The sequence below is a fragment of the Plectropomus leopardus genome, chromosome 3 (assembly GCF_026936395.1).
Source record: "Plectropomus leopardus strain MGB_pleo_1.0 chromosome 3, ASM2693639v1, whole genome shotgun sequence".
Classification (NCBI taxonomy): domain Eukaryota; kingdom Metazoa; phylum Chordata; class Actinopteri; order Perciformes; family Serranidae; genus Plectropomus; species Plectropomus leopardus.
In genome coordinates, this window is record NC_142178.1 from 31,597,559 (window position 1) to 31,618,646 (window position 21,088).

At 37.9% G+C, this 21,088-nt stretch overlaps 1 protein-coding gene across 1 annotated transcript in view; it reads right to left on the bottom strand.

Annotated features, from left to right (window-relative positions):
- Positions 1 to 20,238, bottom strand: part of tenm3 (teneurin transmembrane protein 3) — a 496,888-nt gene extending 476,650 nt beyond the window's left edge. The window contains exons 1-2 of the mRNA XM_088073250.1: positions 19,882 to 20,238; positions 14,666 to 14,718 (exon numbers count right to left, since the gene is read on the bottom strand). The gene's annotated coding sequence lies outside the window, so the exon portion shown is untranslated. The remainder of the gene's footprint in view (positions 1 to 14,665; positions 14,719 to 19,881) is intronic.
- Between the last annotated feature and the right edge of the window lie 850 nt (positions 20,239 to 21,088).

Below are 21,088 nucleotides of genomic sequence, written 5' to 3' on the forward strand. Positions count from 1 at the left end.
CATTACTTTAAATTATCAATGGAAGCTCTGTTAAACCTTGTTCAAATTCCAGCTATTCAACATGATATTCACCACTAAATATTTGGTCTGTCTCGAGTTATTGGCTGTCTCACACAGTGGCCTTTACTTAGCTCATCACAGTGTGTGTCAACATATCTTTAGACAAACACACTCCTAATAACTCTCTCTCGTATTCGCTCTCTGTTTAAGTCTTGGCCTCTCTCTCGTCTCCCTTCTGGCTGCGAGCCGGCCACAGTGGATTTCTACACCACACTGTTCAAACAAAGCACTGAAAGAAGCCCAGCACTACAGGGAAGGCTTCATATTAAAACCAGTTTCAAAGGAACACCGGTGTGCAAGTGCGCACACACACATAAATACATGAAGACACTAAAATAAGACAAGAACTAACAAGAACGTCTAATAAAACAATCAATAATAAATTATGCAATACAATGACAAACAACCACGATTCATGTTTGAAAATCTGATGTAAGATGGTCTTAAGCTAACTGTCCACTACCATGGATCATGTGTTACGAGCATTAAAGGCATTTTAATGCATGCACTATTGACTGGTCTTTACAGTTAGTCTTTTCCTCTGTCTTTTCTCTCTCAATTGATTGTTCTTTAAATGTAGCCTATCGACAAGCCAGTCCACTTGTCTTTCACATCTTGCACATATGAGCAGGATTGAACAGATAAGTCATGGCCCAATTACCAGGGCATGAATCCTGGTAATATTTTGCTGTGCCTTAAGTTAATAGCAAAGAGTATGTGCATGCATTTCTGAAGTTAATTAATTTTTTTGTCAACAGTAAAGTAAAAAAAAAAGCCACGGGTCATTCAGTTTTATGATTTGTGAATGTGAGCAAATTTAATTTTAAATATTTCAAGTCATTTTTAAAAGGGGCCATATGTGACATTTAGAGGATATCTATGATTCAGAGTCTGACCTGCCTCAGCACGACAGTGACTCAGTTGCCAGCTAGCAGCTGACATAGCTAACAATGGCAACAGTGATGGCATAGCTAATGCTGCTAGTGTAGGGGTTGGGGTGGGAGGCTCTATGCTTCCATGACACTGATTTTCTGCCACCGTGGTTCAGGAGGGCGTTCTCAATGGTAACAGCTGTATGATCGTAGTGCAGAGCAGCAGGTGTTAACTTGCCAGTGGCATTCACACACAAATACCTCATTCCCACCGCAATTAGCAGGTGCACACAGGTCTTTTAAACACGGGTAAACCTGCAAAATGGCTTTTTTCCCACTGCCACTGAACTTACAGCAAGAGAGCAAGTCGGCCTTTCTGTCAGCTGGTGTTTGTGTGTATGTGTGTGTGTGTGCGCTGTCTGACAGGAGAACAGGTAAACAGTAGACAGCAGCAGAAGCAGAGGTGTTTGAAAACTTTTCCGTGGTTTCTTCTCGTTATTTATCTTTGACTTATCAAGTCCCCCTTTCACACTCAGTGCAGATGTATTTGGATTGGTGTTTTAGTGCTGTGTCGGAGGACGCAGACAGTAATTAGTGACGGAGCATCATTGCATCTTGCTGGTTAAAGAGCTGAAATTACCACATTCACCAAGGTGCTGCATTCCCATCAATGCCGAGCTGAGCCAGAAGCAATAAAAACCTGCATCTGCTGCAGTCATTTGACCCGGGTGTGAATGCCAATCATACGCATTGTCATTGCATTAAAAAGCCAGATGTTAGCGGGTATTAGCAGTTTTTTTGTGCAGTGGGAATGAGGCTTAAGACACACATGCACTAAAGGCCCTGACACACCAAGCCAACAGTCTGCTGTCGGTCAATGTTGAGTCGTCTATGAGCCTCTTTTGTTCTAGTCTTTCACTGTTTCGGCACTGTTAGGTCTTTATAAGCCCTTAACGGCCTTTGTTGGCCCCTTTCTAATTGGGCGGATTAAGCATATTGAATTTATAGGAGGTTCAAGCTTTTAAATCTTAACACAGTGAAAATGGTCTGCACTGTAAACATCAAAGCTTTTCTTGAGGAGCTGTTATGTTGTCACTGAGTCAATGACCCACATATAAGCATCACAAGCTTCATTTAGTTTTGCCTAAAGTGGTTGTTTTGGTGAATCTGCACCATGAATGTCACGCTGCATTAGCTACTTGTACTTCCTGTTTCTACAACAATCAGAGGATTACTGTTGATGCTGAATAAAATGTCTAAAGAATAATAATTCACGGGCAAGATCTGACCTCGTAAGATGCACTATTTGGATTTATGAACAGCTTTATGAACATTTATCATCAACAAACATTGAAGAAATGGCTACCCTGAGACAAAAGTTGGGCTGATTGGAGCAGTAAGTTAATGTCTCTCAATGAATTCCAGTTAAACTGAGTTATGACTCTGAAGTTTACATATTGCACAATGGGCAAACAGATATGCAGTACATTACACAGCAGCACTGCTGCCAACAGTTGTGAGGCGCATAGCTATTACAGGAATGTCATTTGTTTGACCTGCTTCTCAAGTATGGAAAAACAGTTTCCTGTTTTGTTGTTCTTTATGTTATCATATATTGCATTTATATGTGCTTTGTTTTCCTATTTACAAACCAGGCCAGCAGTGGTGCTTACTTTGTGTACATGGATGTGGTGACTTGCTGGCCAGACAGATTTATCTGGCTAGCCCTGAATAATTAGATAAACAAGTTCATTCACCTAGAGATTGGGGGGATGTGAGTCAGCCATCATCTCAAATGCGGATTAAACTGAATGAGGGCAAATCCTTTTTCCCCAGTAGTTCTAAACTACAATGGCAATACCCTTGACTAACAACAGAACATGTTGCAGGTGTAACTACTAAGCACTATACCAGTTAACATTTTTGTGTCATGGACATGGAATGTTGTCCTGATTCAATGGGGCTTTTGAGAGTGAATGAGACAGCAAACTGATGGACAGTCCACAAAGAATGAAAAAGGAAGACGGTCTGGCAGTATTGAGGGAAGACAAAGAGGACGACAGCATGACAAATTGTTTTCCTCTTGGCTGCCCTCTCAGGTTATCCGTTGGGTCCGCTCTTCTTACTTTCTTTTACTTATTCTCCACTGATTTTCCCCCTGTCATTCGTGGCTCTTAACTAAACCATCAAAGTGGTTTACAGGCCACAGCAGTTACGGATCTAGTGTGCTATAAAGTATGACATTATTCTTTACAGGCTTTTTAAATGCAGTAAATGTTGTATAACTTTCTTTAGGTCAGATGACCTGATATAATATGAAAAAGCTACAACCAGCTGTTCTCATGTAAAGAAAAAAAATGATTAATCTTGGAATATATTATGCCAGAGAAAGCAATGGCAGACATAAAGTCTATGCAGGTCTGAGAATATCCACCAAGAACATGCAACAAAGTAGGGGGATAAAACTGACCGTGAGTTCCATTAACGTTACACAAATGCTATTCACATTGAGAGCATTTGTGGCTGCTAACTGTGATTGTTGTGAGCACAAAAACAAGTTGCGCAGATGAATTCCAAAAAGGCATGGAGTTTATTCGACAAAATAAACGTGGGACCACTGACCTTGAAATTAGACAAACACACTAACCATGGCACGACAAAAGAAAGAGTTGTTGACGATGTTCACAACTGAATGATGTTGAGTTTCAGGTTTGTCTCAATGGTCTTATATTTTCATGATCAGATTTAAAAAGAAAAGAGCTAAACAATTTGAGTCCATAGTTCTTATCTTGAACATTCAATGCTAAATCCATTGAGCCAATGTAAAAGCTAGCTGTCATTAGAAAATATCTAAAACTTTTTTTTTTTTTTTAATTTTACCTTTGTTTTGGGGTGTGGGAAATTTTACAAATAATATGCTTATATAACTACAAGAAACACAAATCTTCAGATTTTAGTGGCAAGCTCTGCTCAAGTTTAAGTCTTCCTTCCTCTTACCACACCTTTGACTGTCTGATATTTTTTGGTTTATAAAGAGAAAAAAGGGACAGAAGGGAAAGGTGAGAGCAATGGAATGTGGGAGTGTTTTCTTTTTCCTTTTATTGCCAAATTTCACCTTGAAATTGCACTTCTCCTGGAACAAGGCCTTATCCCTTTTGAAACCTCATATGTCATCTCCAATTGAAGACAAAGAGGCTGTGGCAGAGGTCGGATGGAGTATTTTTCTAAAAGGACTCCCTTAAAATTTCCTTTTGGTAGCGACAATTCCTCAAAGAACTGAGGTTAATGGTGACACAACACACTCAGCTGTGAAAAAGAAACACTTTCACTGGAGGTTTCAGCTTTCCAATTCAGATATACAGATACATGGTCTGAATGAATCAATGAAGCTCAATCACAACATGTGTATTTAGAATTTAATATATGAAAGAAGGCAAGTTCACTGAAGGGCCTTAATAACTGCCAATACCTGACCATGGCCCCCAGTGGCAAAGTTTATTTCCGAAATAATAGTATCTTTCAAAAATCCTTGAAGATCCACTGGATCAAGTTCCCTACATTTCAAAGGTACATGCATCTATATGTTTATATAACATATGTTATTGAAGATGGAGCAAAAAAATAAATACAATGTAAGAAAAAGGTTCTCTGCGCAATACTGTCTCTCTGTCGGTGTGTAAGGCTATGACGTAGAAAAGTAAGTTCTTATTCTACATTTCTAGATAAGGGTGCTATTTTTTCCCAATGTTAGAATAGAAACTTTCTCCTTGAAAAACGTGTTTGCGCATCTATATCATTGTCAGTTGTTAAATGGCTTCATTTTTTGTACCTATGTACAGCAACTATACAAAGAGTAATCCACATTTAAAAAGCCATAGATGCTTCGTAGTACCAGATTATTAGTTAAAGGTATTCTGTGGTATTTTTGACTGGTTGTAGTGCTGTAATGTTATTGAGGAGCTGTTCCTAACATCATTTGTCAAACATTACTTGTGCATATAAAAGGACACACATCATGATGCAATAATTTGCGTGACGCAATAAAAATATCTTACAACTGCAAAGGCAGATACAGCTTTATGTGTTTCTAATATGCCACAAAAAAGACAAGTCAAATGGCCATTTTCCTGATCATGGGATTAGTGAAAGGGATTACTATTGATTATTGGTAAATGGAAGATGCCCAACCACCCAATCCATTCCTTCATGGTCACAAGAGGTTTCTTTTCAGCCATACTATAAGCTGTTTGAACTGTTTAAACATACATCACAGGATGTCCTTTTTCTGATAGACAGCTCAAGGCTTTCAGATACGCCTCTTTAATGTCTACTGCCACAACAACACAATGGTGAGCAAAAGGATTTCATTTGTGGGGCTCACAGGATTGAAAATGGCATTCAAAATTTACCAGTAATAATATCACTCTGGATAGCCTTATTAACAGGACGATCAGCAGCTCTTACAGGGATTCTTCCTTCAATGAAAACCTGTTAATTAAAACAGGGACATAGAAAAGACCCAATGCTATTGAGCTGCTTCTTTGAGCAACACAAATAAAAAAATATTCCACCTTATTGTGTTAAAGTATTTTATGAGGTAGGAAATGCATATATATTAAAAAAGGAAAAAAGTAGAAATTATAAACCACTAACCATGAAACCAGCCGTCATCTACACTACACATTCTCAGCAAATTTGGACATCTGACAGCGGGCACTGTTGCATTTGCATCATGTCAACACTGGTGATTCTGCTTGTATTTACTCATTGTATTTGACAACCACTCCTTTAAACAAGCATAAGTAATAATCAAGCATCACTTTATTTTTCTTTCGTGTGATATTGTTTCCCAAACACAAACAACAGCAGGCCTATAGCACACTCCGGCCAAAGGAAAAACACAAGATATTTCTTTTTTAATCATGGTGAGCTCTTTTGCTGACGAAAACTGGTTTTGAAAAATAGTGGTAGCTTTATGGGGGTGGACACAATAACATGGACACCTGTGCAATATAATGAAATCCGATGCAATAGCCCTGCAATAAATATTACCTTTGTGACAATATCTCAAGTTCAAATTTAATATTGAAGCTAAATAAGTAGAGTAAATAAGGAAATGAAATGAGTGTGAGGAGAGACAGGAAAGGAAAACTCAAGAGGAGTTGATGAGAGGCATGGGGAGGCGAGGAAAACAAAATGACAGAAGACAGAAGAGAGGGGAGAAAGAAGAAGAAAGGGACAATTGAGAGGGAGAGAGAGGAGACAAAAAAAGATAAATATAAGATGAAACATGTAAAGATCAGGCGATGAGGAACAGACAAGTGGGGTTAACAGAAGTGGAAGAGAAAAAAATACGGTGGAAAATAAGAAAATAAGTGGTAATGTTAGATGAATGAAAGGATGACAGGAGAAAGACTTAGAAGAAAAGACAAAAAGGCAAAATAAAGGGGGGGCATGTAAGACGATAAAATAAGACAAAAGCAACATGAAATAGGGAGGAAGCAAATGATGTAAGGACAGAGAGCTGGTGATGAGTGAAGACAAGAGATAGAGAGGAAGGGAAGCAGTGGAGCATGGGTAATGTGTTGAGAGAGAGAAAGAGAGCGAGAGAGAGAGAGAGAGAGAGAGCGTGTGAGCAGAAGGCTTGTAAATGTTGGATGAGAGAAGTATACATGGCACTGTGACTCACTGGAGCTGCCCCAGCGCTTGTGAGGGCAAGTGCTTCTCACACACACACACACACACACACACACACACACACACACACACACACACACACACACACAGTAGAAATACTATTTTTGTGAGGACTGAACATCATTTCCTAATCCTCTAACCCAAGCGGCACTCAAATCAAATCTAAACTTTAATCCTTATCCACATCCTTAAATGATAATAACAGGATCAGTGGCCAATATTATATTGATAATTATGGTATAATCACAAGAAACACATTGATGTAACATACATTTGTGAAATATTTCAAGAAATTCTTACAATTTAATAATATGAAATGGTAATTCATCACAAGTTTTTGAGCTGAGGTTTATAGAGGTTCATTTGTATTGATAAAATCCTTTTTAATTATTAAATACAGTGCTGATTTCTATTTTGATAATGTCAGTTTTCTAAGTAGTGGTGTTTAGCAGCAGCTAACTGGCTAGATCAGGTGGTAGTTGTTGAACTTCCTTGCTTAAGGAGCCTGAGGGATGTGAATGGCTGAAAGGTGAAGGGGAAGTTACAATGCCACTTAAATTAAAAAAGACATTGGGAAATGAAATGTTTCATTATAAAAATGCTGTTATTGAATGAAAACAGGCTGTGTGCATAGGGATATTTCTATACTGATAAAAAAATATATATACGATAAACCTACAATTCTACAATTCTACAATTTCATTTAGCAGACGCTTTTATCCAAAGCGACGTACAACACAAGCAAGAAGAAAGAGCAAGCAAGAAGAAAACCTATAACACTACCTTTAATGCTGATTGTGACGATGACCGGTATCAGCAACATTTTTTTTCCGGTATGTACATTTCATTATGAAAATATCAGCTCCACATTTAAAAAAAAAATACAATTCATTAACACAGCTCAAGGCTTATTTTAAATTGGCAGGGGCTATATATCCATCTTGCCTATTGATTGAAGAAAAGGGTAACATTTTTTTTATGTACTAGTTGATAGACATTCAAGGCTTATTCTAATTCACTGCTTTTCTATAAAGCTGTGTGAGACAGGGGGGCTTTCAGCTATTTACACAAAGGTCTTTGCAAGGCCATGTACGAGGCAAATCATATCTTCTTTACATTGCTGCCCATCATGTCCAAAGCATGCCGTAACATTAGATTTCATAAATATCCTAATAACAGATGGAATATAAAGCAATGATGTTGATGCATTGTTATTCAAATAAAAGTAATATTAAGGACAATCTCCCCAACTACACAAAACAATAAAGTGTATTTCACTTTAAAAATTCACAAACAAAAATACAAAGAGGAATAAAACAGATGCAATAACAAGTCTTCTCAGATAAAGGTGCAGTGTAATTTAAAATGATGGACTATGGTCATGGCAGCATTATGTATCTGCAGCTGTTTACAATGAACTGTCCAGGCGCAAAGGTAAACCTGCAGTAGAGGAGGCGGTACTGATACAGGGTCACTGTAAAGATATTCAAAGTTGTAATGTCAATGGAGGAAAAAAGATATTCTTTTCAAAATGCTTAGAGAAACTCCACTACATCTCTCTTAGTCCGTCTGATCAGTATTTTCTAACTATTTACCCGTAAAGCTTGGTTTCTGGGCCAGTTATGGACTGTAAGAAACTTATTATTAGTAATATTATTATTTAAAATAAAAATTCCCTTGTGGTAAAAAAAAAAAAAAAAAGTTAGAGGGTACATTAGGTCATAAGAGTAAGCTTTGCTCGTAGGCAATAAAAAAGAATGCCATAGCCACTGTAATGTCACCCACTGGCATGTGGACTCCCAATTTATAGTCTTGAATTTGGCATTTTGACCATTTTCAGTTTGAAGTTTTAGAGCCTAAAATGACCAAATTTGGAGGAGGAGGGAGCTGTGGAGGAACAAGAGGTGGATCTGATTCAGAGTGTGGTGACGCGTCTTTGACAGCCTGTCACTCAAAGCGTTCACACCCTTAATTTTGTTAACTTTGAGTCTTTATAAAAATGTTAGCAAGTGAGTTATATAAAAATTAATCCCCGTACAGTGTTGAAATTGGCTTTTGAGACTAAAACCATTTTATTAGTACCGGGTTGGAAATGTGTTTATTTCTGCTATTAAGTTGAGCATTTTAATAGTTTTTTTAAACTGAACATTTTGGCAGTTTTGGGCACTACTCCATCATAATGCAGCCTTTGCCATATACAGACAGCAATCCTGTGTCTAATGTTTTTTTTTTCCTCGTCGATATCAACTACCTAAAAGGACTTCATCAGTTTTGAAAAGCACTAAACACAAACATGTATGGATATTAAATCCTAAATTATTTGCTATGACTGACTTTGTCATTAATGATGAAACAAGTAGTGCTTAGTCATTTCTGTCCTTGTTTTGATATTGGGTGGAGCAAAATAATGCTCGAGTGAGCCTCGTTTTTTTTTAAATTGTAAAAAAAAACAACAAAAAAAACATATCATCTGCTCCCCACCCAAAAAATCTCCACGCAGCTCCTAGGTTTGAACAATGCAAATGCGATTATTAAACTATTCCCTTCATGTGGAGCTCAAAATCGTATACATCACGGTAGGTTTGTAAGTCATGCTATGCACTCCTCACTTTCAGCTTGAGTTTTTTCGATTTTGACTGTTCTTTTTTTTATCAATATGTCCCTTGCAAGACCCCCGATTTATAGAGGTGCATCACTAAACTGCTGTAATTGTGCTTTAAACTGTCTATTTGTAGTTCAGGAGTTATTTTCTGTGGCTGCAAACACGCAGAGTGACTTGCATCCCCCCTCTGTTTCTTGTGAACACAGCACACCAGACAAGTGCTTTTTTCCTTCCCCTGGTTGGGCAGGTAAAATATTTATGAGTGTTTTAACCTCTGGCTGACCCCAGTGCAGCATTACAAGGGGCTTCTTGGAAAGTTCCCAGGGAGGTGGAAAGACGTTGACTAATAGAGAATGAGAGAGAGTGATGCCTTGTCTGACATGTCCTTAGGTTTTGAATGATATTGTGTACACTGAATATGCCGTTTGGAAGGGAGTGTGATTCAAAGATGTAGTTTAGGCATGGAATAGAAAAGTAAGGTTATCCGTCAACTGTGCATGCATACATATGCATGCATACAAGAAGCTGTGAATACATGCAGTCATACGTGCATGAGTACCATCCATCCACTTTTATCTGTGTGTGTTCTGCATTCCTGCCTTAATTTCAGCCAGCCGAGCAGAGCTGTCAGCGCACTAAGTGCCTCTTTTTGCTGCCATTTTCGGTCTTTGTTTTCCCTTTTTCCATTCCCTTGTCAGTATCTCTCATGTCTCACCCGTCGATGTTACTGTTCTATTGACAGGTGATAATTTTAAACCCCAGCAGTTGTTTATCTGCTACTTACATGATTGAGTAATAGCTGGGGAAGAGAAAGGGTCCCTAACAGCTTAATTATGTCCTCTGTCACATTGTTTAAGGAAAATAAACCATACTGAGTCTTCCTCTTCACTTGATTTATTCCCTTTTCCTGTGCTCTGGGGTCTTTGTGTTGTTCTCACTAAATTTTCATTATTAACATTGAAATGCAGGGAACAATAAAACACTGTTGTATAGAAACAAACTGACATCTTAGGTTACCAGTTTGAAGTTATGTGTACATCAAAACTCTTGGTTTAAACTGATATGACAAGTAATGCAGGCAACACTTAAATAAAACATTTGAACAATGTTATCCCTATAGCTTTTACTCTATGTAGACACTGGAAGTAAAGGAGTTTGGCTATAGTGGCTGTATTGTCCTGATGTTCCCTCCACAATTAACATTACATCACTGTTTTTTCTCTACTCCAAAATTTAACTCCCCTGCCCCTCTGACATGAACACATTTCTTTAATTAGTAGCGCCAGTTGCCCAGTATGATCACAGTTTAACTAGAGCTGTTATGTTGTGCTTGGCTGTCTTGCTCAAGGGGCCACTGACAATACTTATTAAGGGAGGAGACAGTGATACATATTCACTCTACTATTCCTGAGAAAACAAATTTTTTTTATTTTATTTACATAAACTTGAGGGTAAACTTTATCTCTGGATTTACAAACACATAGGAGCTCAAAAAAATGGTTAATATCTCATTTATTAAATCATTCAAGATTTATCATAAAGCATATTACGATATTGTTTACTGTGGGTAAAATATCTCATATAAACTTTCTTTCTTGCATGTCACAATATATTGAAGCATATACGATATATTTTAATGGATTTGATGAATAACTGTAATTGGGAAAGATGTACAAAAAAAACAAGTGCCTTACAAGATGCAGTCGTGCTACTTCACCATGCTATCGGCTAAATTAGTGCTGGAGGGAGGGTATTGTGAGTACACATAATTGTCGTCCTTATTTTACAACACTTGAGTCTGCACTCAAGAATCACACTTTAACTTTGCTAAAAGCTTCTTAATAAACTGCGTTTAAGCCCTAATTCAAGTCCTCTACATTCCAGGCCTCATCTAATCTCATATAATAAACTGATATAAAAATCTCTCTCACACACACACACACACACACACACACACACACACATATATACATATGCATACACACCCGCAATCAATTTAAAAAGGATCTTTTATCATAGCTAGAAACTGTAAAAACAAACGCTATCGTTGAATTTTCAGATTTACAACAGTCTGTGCACAGTTCATAAGTTATTCTCACTTCCATCAGGAAATATAACCAAATTTAGGGTTATAACATTGATATTTCATCACAATCTCTTTATTCTACATATCTCATGTAATGTTTCCAAAAAAAACATTTGCACGAATCAGATTCTGTAAAAAAAACAAAAAAACAATAAATTCTGCACTCCTCAACGCAACATGTAAGCTGAATTGACTGAGACCAACAGTTATGTGACAAATATCCAGCAAAACTTTGACTGAGCTGCAGGCTGTTTACACAGAGCCGAGAGGAGAGGACAGAGAGGTTGTAATAACGGAAGTAGTTCAATATGTTTAGCACTCGGAAAATATTGCATAAATAGAGACTGCAGAAAATACACATTTGAGCTCTGTCTAATTCTAAACATCATTCTGCTGTTTCCATAGTGTGGCAGGACTTTCATATTGCTGTGAGAAATAATGTGACGGTGAGTAAAATGTGACAGGAGCAAAAGACGCCCTAAAACTGGTTGGGGTTCAGATGGTTGAAAGCTATTTAAGCTTATCGGAGCGTTACTCATTGTTTTCAAATGAAACATTTAAGTACATTTTACTTCCAACTACTGCTGTAAAAATGCACAAAACAACCAGGCCACATCACCCACATCTACCAATTAACATTTGTGAACAACTCATAGCTCTGATTGAAGCCAGTTGCAGGCAGAGCCTTGGGTCAGAATAAAGTGACCAGCTTTCTCGGACTGAAGAAGCCACATGTCCGGCTCAGAGTCCATTGAGCAACACATGTCAGGGAGCAGAGTTGTCGAATGACTGCTGTGGAGTTTTAGCATGGAGTGGAACTGCAGGACTCTGCCACAGCGGACAGTCATATGCAAATGTGTCGGACCTCGGGGCCTACGTGTGTGTGTGTGTGTGTGTGTGTGTGTGTGTGTGTGTGTGTGTGTTTTGAAAGTGTCAGGGGCTGAGATTGCAGTGTGCAGGCAGACCATTGACGCATGTCCAAACCTCGGCCACTGTCTCTCTAGTCTCACACACACACACACACACACACGTGCACGCATGCACACTGGTCTCTGACACATCCCTGAGGCCGATCAGTCCATTGTACAGGCTCTCCAGTGAGCCATAGCTTTTACATATATTAAAATGAGCCTTGGGTAGAGAGCGGCCCCTGAAGACCCGCTACTTTCAGCCCACAGTGCACACACACACACAGACGCACTGAGGACACACACACAGTCGGGAAAGCAGCAGTGTTCTGTGTATGTGAAGACAGGAGTGTAGAGAAGGCAGCAGACCATATCTGAGGCAACATTGGTCTCTTCTTTTTCTTTTTAACTAAAAACTTTTTCTACTTCATATGGTTCTTTCACTTTGTTCACCTCTGAGATCCCAAATTAAAGAATCTGGACTTGGACTCATAGACTCACTGGGACTGAGACTTAAGTCTCTGCGGGATCTAAACTCATAACAAACATTATTACTTTTATCATATGATCAAACCACTGAAACCAGCCAAACATGACTAAGGGTGAAGAGTAAAAGTATGAAGCACTGTTCACCTTTCAAAAAATTGCACAGCTATTGCAATAGGAGAAATGGAAATAAACAAAAATATAGCTTGACAACCATAGGTGACACTTACTTGTTTAAGTGAAATGTGGGAAAACACAGTTATAGTAGAAGTAAGTGGCACGACAAAATATGTAATGTAAACTTACTTTTAAAGTACTAAATGGGCTCAGGACAGTTAATCTTTAGCTTGTACCCAGCACTGCCTTAAATTAGCCAAAATATATTTTTTTATGTCCAAATTCTGTGTCCTCTTTTAAAACCATGTTATACAATCTGATAATCAAGGTTTTAGTGTATGAGCCAGTGATTATACTGGTGAAAACGTATTACATGTACTGTTAATATAACACTATTAATTACTTACATTATTTCTGAAATGTGCGGGAGCATTCCTGGAAGATTTACATGGATACAGTGCTAGTATAACCTATGAAGGCTTTAGTCAATGCATAGTAGCTGTGAAAATACAAAATTGTAACATTTTTCTATAGGCAAAAATATGATTCAACAAAAATAAAGAGTGAAGTTTTCAAAAATGTATACATTTTTACTTTGGTTTAATGATTTTGAATTTATTTGAAAATGATCTACTGCTTAAAAATTTAACACAACTAACTAAACTCTTAACTTGTCTATATTTCCCTTGTTATTTGTATTGTGTTTCAAAATTCTATAAATGTCTACAAAAGTTATAAAACAAATAATACCTGAAAAACAAATAATTAATTTAAAATAAACTTACAGCTTTAAAGTTGATGCAATTGAGGTTAAATATGATGATGAGATTGTTTCACAAGACTTAAAATGGTAAAATACTGCTAACGTCGGTCTTGTTTAGGACTATGAACTGTTTTTTGTTTTTAATTTTTACTTTTTTAAGGCTAAATGGTTTTGTAAGCTCTGTGGCCTTTTTTGATCGTTATTGACTTAACATAGAATAGAAACACCTATTTTAAAATGGAAAAACCTGATTTCTGCAAGCATCACATCACCCACCCACTTCATCATTGGGACTCATCCAAAGTACATCTTGTGAATAAACAGGGTTGTCACCATGTCGCCTCTCCTGCAACTTTGAAAGTTGTGAAGATACCATCTGTGATGGTTTTATTCCAATGTGCTAGTACACCTCAGGAGGTAGCAAAGTTTCGGTGACCATATGTAAAGAAACCACACAACCATTAGTTTATCTATAAAAATCTCTCCTCAAGTCCAACACAGCACAACACTTGACCATGATTACCAAGTTTCTGTATGAGAAACAAAATAAAGAAAATCATATCCTGTTCATTGCTGGTGTCTCAGATAACAGCTGACATAAAATTAAGAATGCAGTATACTAACTATTGTTTACACAAAGCGTAATGCAAGAAAACTTGTGCATCTGAATAAGCATTTCTGTCCAGCCAGTGGACTCCTTCAGATATTCAGAGTCAGTTTCCTTATTGTGCTATGAATAAAATATCTTAAATATGTTATTTGCATAAGTAAAGGGCATTTTTCATAAAAAAAAAATCCCCCAACTGAAATTCAATTGATGAACCACATGAAGAGGATGTTTGCTTGAAGGTTGAAAAATGTCATTTTTCTTTTCGTGTGATACAGACTGAATTGAGTTGGCCTAAACTGACCCAAAGATATGAGTCGCTCAGTAGCAGAAAAATGAACAAGTAAAGACTTGTCTACCCTTTAATCATTTTTCAGTTGGTTGATTTGTCCTTTTGGCACTTCTGGACACTTGCAGTCAAATTCATATCTCAACATAAAGAGTTTTCAAGAAGAAAGAGCACTTACCAGAGGCTGCCGTCTCCGATGATGGCTTGAATTCAGCTATTTCATCGGAGGACCTGAAAGTAGAATCTCAGAATTAAAAGAGAATCTCAGCTTCTGATTAACTGAATGAATAATGAACAAAAAACAGAAACATGTGCTCAGATTATACCAAAGTGAAATGAGGTGTGCTCAGAAATGGAGAGAACATTTTTACATTGCCTCACATTACTGAGCATATGGAGGACTTCAGAATGAAACTTACAAGAGGAAGTTCTTAGACAAAATTTATTTCACAACCATTTATCTATTCACAAGATTCGGCGGCCTAAATTGACAATATAAAAGAAATTCACCCAATCAGCTTGAAAACAAGGATAAGAAAAGTTCTAAGTGTACTTAAATACAACTTTGCACACATTTGTGGAAATGGCACAGCTCATAGAAAGCCCACCACCTAAAGGAAATAATCATAACCATTTCTCCTTGACACTGAAAAAACAACAAGAACAAAGATACCTCAGAGACACAGAGGAGGAGTGCAGCCTCTTGATACACAGCTATTGAGACAGTAATTACTACGTATCCTCCTAAGAATTCATTAATAAGTAATTGTCTTTACTGTCAAAAGAGATTTAATTACCACTGAACCATGGCATAAACACATTCGGCTTGGAAGATGATTTGTTGTATTCAAGTGCTTATTTATTTCAGAACTGTGAGTTAGACGCTAATGTTCGACTCAGCCTTCTTTAGTCTGATGAATAAATTCTGTTTCAGTCTTCACCCTTTTATGATATTCTGCACAAACGTGGAGCAATACATAACAAAAGTGTACTGATAGATGACTAAGACGATAACTTGAACTCAGCTCAAAGAGGGATGAGCATTTGTTGCCCAGGACTAAAACAAATGCAGTCTGGAGATCTCAGATTTGGCTCATGTGAGCTTTATTAAAAGCCTGAGCTTTGATTCCATGACAGAGTATCAAAAAGGTTATGTTCTGTACATTTTTTAATGTTTTCCATTTTTAAATTATTTCAGAATTATTTTACTGTGCTGTTTTTTGAGATCATTAAGACACCATCCATTAAATTGAGAACTTCCTTAGATTTAAAGTCCAAATTGTGCATGTTGTTTGTTCGGAGTTTGAATTATCTTACATTAACTGTAGGCAGGTCATAAAATAGGTGAGAGACTTACAAAAATTCTCATTAAACCAGGCTGGTCAGACAGAAACACGTGAAATGACTATGACCTCCTAACACCACATGATGTGCACATTATCTTAAAATAGTGTGCCTGCATCACAGAGACATTGCAAGTCATTTAAGATCCTTGATCCTGGTGGACACACAAATTCCCTGACTCAACAATGCCATGTAAAGGGTGGTGGCTGATGCTACGACCCCACAGGAAATATGAAAAGCAAAACATGTCTATGTAAGGAGTAAGTCAGGGTGATGGACAGGTCAAACAAACACAGGACTCTTAACCAGGAGATCCCCTAACCCTAAAACAAAAGTCAGTGCTGCCTTATTTTAACTTAATGTATCTCCATCACGCAATGTGACATGTTGACAGGACTCTACATACTAACCTTACAATGTAGTTACACTCTGTACCAAATATACTTATCTTAACCAGAAAGTTCTTGTCTGAAACTACCAAAACCATGACAGTTTCACAACGTTAATGACGCTTAGTACTGCAAACAATACAGCATGAAATTTCATCACATTACATAACTAACTACTAACTACAACTACTAACTAATCCTGTGTTCTGGGTTTTAGGCATTCATGTATTTCTGCAAGATGAGTTTGCATCAAACAGGGGAAATAAGAAATAATGCACTCTTTCTAATATTAACCAGTTTAGGCCTGTTTAATAAAGGTTCTGGCTCCAACAGAGTGGTGAAGGTATGACGTATTTTTGTAGGCCAACCAGGAAGTTGTCATCGCAGTGGTACCCTCTTAAAAAACCTTATGGGATTTTTGAATGGGATTTGCAATTATCCACAAAAATAAGCTCTCTGACAAATGCACATTTATGAGACTTACACATTTTCATAAATGAAACCACCAGAAGCAAAAAGCTATTGTAAGGCTACACAAGAACTACATCGTGGTTGCACGACTTAAACGTCACAATTACAAACACTGTAATAACACATTAAAACACGATCAAAAAATATTCTAAACAGATAAATCTACAAGTTGGACTCAGTAAAGCTGTAAAGGTGGACAAGTGGGTTTAATGAGTTTCAGTGTATGGTGTGATGGCGTCTGATGTCCCCAACAAACACTGCAGTCCCATTTAGCCACTTGTTTGCAACCACCTTTTTTAAGACGAGTAAAACCTTAAAAGTTCAAAACTCCGGTTTAAGCGGACGTATTTTATGTTACAGAACAATAAGTCCAAATATCTTTAGCCTGTGTTAACCAAAGACACTGTGAAAGGTATTTTACCGAAAACCCATTAAAAAAACCCACAGACTTTAAGACGAGGGAACTGGACGTGTTAAAAAGCTAACGGCCTTCCGTGTTTTTAGAGCTCATTACTTCACCACTGTATTTCAGAATTATTATTCTGACTCTAGGTGCAGTAATACTAATATCTGGTTCTGTTATTATGTCTGTTAATATTTTGTCATCAGGAGCTATGGTGCTCGAACTACTACAGTGCTCCACTTTGTTGGGCTTCTAGAAGTTCTAACCCAAAAAAGTTTCAAAGCAAGAGTGTCAGCGTAACCATAGAAACTTAATACAATTGAATTCAGCAAGCAGTGTCTTCCTGCCTGCCCCGCACTACTGACTGCCTGCACAAGAGAGCAGGGAGAGAGCCTGCTGCGCTTGCCTGATATCAGACAGAATATTCAACTTGTTACAAAAAGGAATGCGCATTATGAAGACGGGAAAAATCTAAATGGAGCTGAGCAGAAAAGTCGGCTCATTAAGTTAAGTTATGTTAAATTTAGCTATGCCAACATATGTCTGCTGGTTTTGTTGAGGTGCTTAGAGTGGAGCCAAGTAAAAATAAACCATGTTGTCAGGCAGGATTAATCAAGGCGAGAACAAGATGGAAGGGAGAGTGCAAACAGGATGGTGATGTGTAAAGTTTGAAAAGTAGAAAAAAGTGAGCAGTTACCGATGTGACCTAAAGATCAAAATCAGACAATGTTATGTTGTTGATTGGAATACCAACAACCTTTTTAAAATCTTTGTTGAAAAAGAAGCTATTTTCAAATTATTCCAGTACTTGATATTTATACTTCAAGGACCTGGTACAAATCCTGTCTTTAACTTACTGTATGTTTTGAGAGCTTGTACAGTATTTGCAAATTTTGCATGCAGACAAATAACTTTGTCTCCTGAAAATGCTGTGCATATACAGCTATTTCACACAAATAACATGTGTTTTGAAGGAAATGTAATGCTCATTTTTATCAACATGATGACAAATTAAAAACCATATGCATCTGCAAATCAGCCACTGTCTATGTTTCTCATTTGTTTTCCCCCTGAACCTGCAGTACTAAAGATGACGCATCATTCTTCAGGACTGAGGGTTTCCATCGGTCACAAGTTTATGCTGCACACAAACATATACACAACACTCAAACGTGCATGCATGTTCAACACACAGATGTGCATCTCCGTAGCATTTTTTTAAACGACTGACTAAAAATAAAATCTACTGAGAATGGTTCTTATTCATAATTTACACGCTGAGGTCACACTATCTACCCTGCTTCTCTCTCTCTCAACTTGAACTTGTGAACTCTGCATTCCTTTTCCACAAAGTGAGGGCAATCAAAGTGCACCAGAGTTGTTCCAAAGTGCCTCCAACTGGAAACTGTGAAATGTGGAGAAAGAAAAGGAGACAAAGAGAGAGAGAGAGAGAGAGAAAGGTCTACCTGTGTTATGGAGTGATGGAGGTCAAAAGCTCATCATTGCCAAAAGCTGCTAATGGACATGAAGTAGCACACTGTGGATGTTGTGAAACTGGGGCATACTAAACACAGCTGCACGAGTGCTGAATGTAAGCAGAGAAAGAGGCCAAGTTTAGGGTGATTAAGGGTTGTTCAAAGTAAATGTCCAGCAGCGAATGAGAAACTGTGTATTAAGGAGAAGGCCCGGACTGTCATTACCTCCTCTAATGACTAACTTACGCTTTAAATGAAGAGTCCATTCTCATTGCAATTACACTTTCAGAAAGGTGATATATTTAAAAAAAAAAAAAAAAAAGAGAGAGATTATATATACAGTGTTGGGCAAGTTACTTCCCATATGAAATGCATTATATATTACTAGTTACTGTCATCTAAAATCAATTACTTATATTACAATATTACTGTCCCTAAATTATTGTTTATTAAACTATCCAGAATTATATAAGAATGAAAAGCTCCATCTTAAACAAACATCAGGCAAATTTAAGCACATTGTGGTGATAATATGCCAACCACTCCTGACTGACTTGAACTTCCACTGTGTTATTAACTTGCTTTGGAGAGATTGTTTTGAGTAGTCTGTCCTCTTCTATAGCCGCCAACAGTCTGCAAACATTCCCAGCCAGAGAAAGGCTGAAAATAAGGCAGTGTGCCTGTGGCCCCCAGGCCCCCAAAATCACTACAACTGCCCCTGGTAACGATCATGAGAGCTGAATGTTTGGCTGTTTCAGACACTTCAGTGCTTTGAGGTGAAGCTCCGCTCTGATTGTTTCTCTCTCTTGCGCAGCTGTCGGACCATCAGCTGCTTGATTCACCATTAAGAAACACCGCTTGGTTATCAAATGCTCATCTGTATTAGCATCAAAGTCACTCACTGCATTACATGATTGTTCAACACTTTTGCCATCACAGTGTTTTGGCGTGAGATTTGCCTGGGCAGCCGGACAGCGTGAGACAAGACGGTGAAGGCGTGTGTCACACACCAAGAGCATGAAAAGTCACAGTTGCTAACTTCATGTAATGTTAGTTTTAAATGACTTATATAAAACAAATAAATTTCTTATGTACTCTATACTGGCATGTGGGGGGTGATGCCAGCCTCTCTGGCATCTGTGGTCCTTTTAATGCAGTAATTAGGCTCTGCACAGCTGACAACCAAAGCTGCTGCTGCTGCCCCTAAGCAGCTATGATAGGCACTGCCCAGGTAACGCAGTTAAGAGACTAGTAATATGGCTCAGTGACCTAAACTGAACATGAAGTGGTCTCTACGCCCGCGTTAGCTTACCTTGTCATTGCTGGTGTTGAGGGAGACACGCTTCCTAAAAGCCGGCGGTTCTACTGTAAACAGACGCTGCATATCTTCAACTACATCCTCTGACACGAGTCTCTTCACTTTACGGGGTTCAAGCAGCACGGCAGACCGAGAGAAACTTCATTTCTGTCGCTCTGTCTCGTCCTCCGCACTCTTTCTCTTCTCCGCGCCTGCGACTCTCTCGGCTAGCTTCGTGTTAGCATCGTACCTGTCCAGGTGTTTCCTCAAGTTTCGGGTGCTATTGCGCGATGTAGAGAGTTCCCTCGGTGTCGCACGTAGATTGCACTTTACTATTATGTTCTTGTCCTTTTCTCTGACGAGCGGAAAATGATGAAAATATGTCCATCTCGCAAATGTGTAATCCCTCTCTGCAGTCATTTCTACCATTGAACTCCAGCAACAGGAAACAGTCTGGCTCGCGCGATTGTTTCCGGTGCTGGAATGTCTCGCGATGTTGGTGAATTCTTAAAATAATAAAAACAAAAAAACGACTTAATTTTGTGTTAAAATGTTTTGCAACGCGTTACAGAGATTATAGCAGTTATAATATTACCTTAATTATATTATATTATTTTTTTAATTATTATTTTTATATGCCTTATATTATCTCTCTCTCTCTTTCTGTGTGTGTATATATATATATATATATATATATATATATATATATATATATATATATATATATATATATATATATATTTATATATATAAGGAGACACTGAATATGTTGGGTTTGAGCCTAGCTAACTAAAATGACTGTTTTTGAAACTCAGAACGGATTTGAGAGTAAAACATTGAATTCTGTGTATTTTACTTTGTATCCAGCAGAGTTAACATACAGGATCATTCACACAGGATACAGTATTGGCTGAATCCTGAATCGCTTGGCTGCTTTCTTCTTCTTTCATTTTATTTTTCCTCCACCTCCAGAGGGTCACAGGCCCAGCTAGAGAACAGCAACCTCAGAGCTGATAGGGAGACGGCACCTTGTCAAGCACACTTTACCCATTCAGATACTATCCTGTTCATGACATCAGAGCAGTGCAATTTCAACATCAGCTCTCACAAAGATAAATATTGAAAGATGAAGCTGGGGACAGAGACACTCAGCAGTGAATAGTTAGCGAGCATGGTTGTCGCTGTTCCTGGCACCAAAACCATATAATCTCCTCATTTGTCA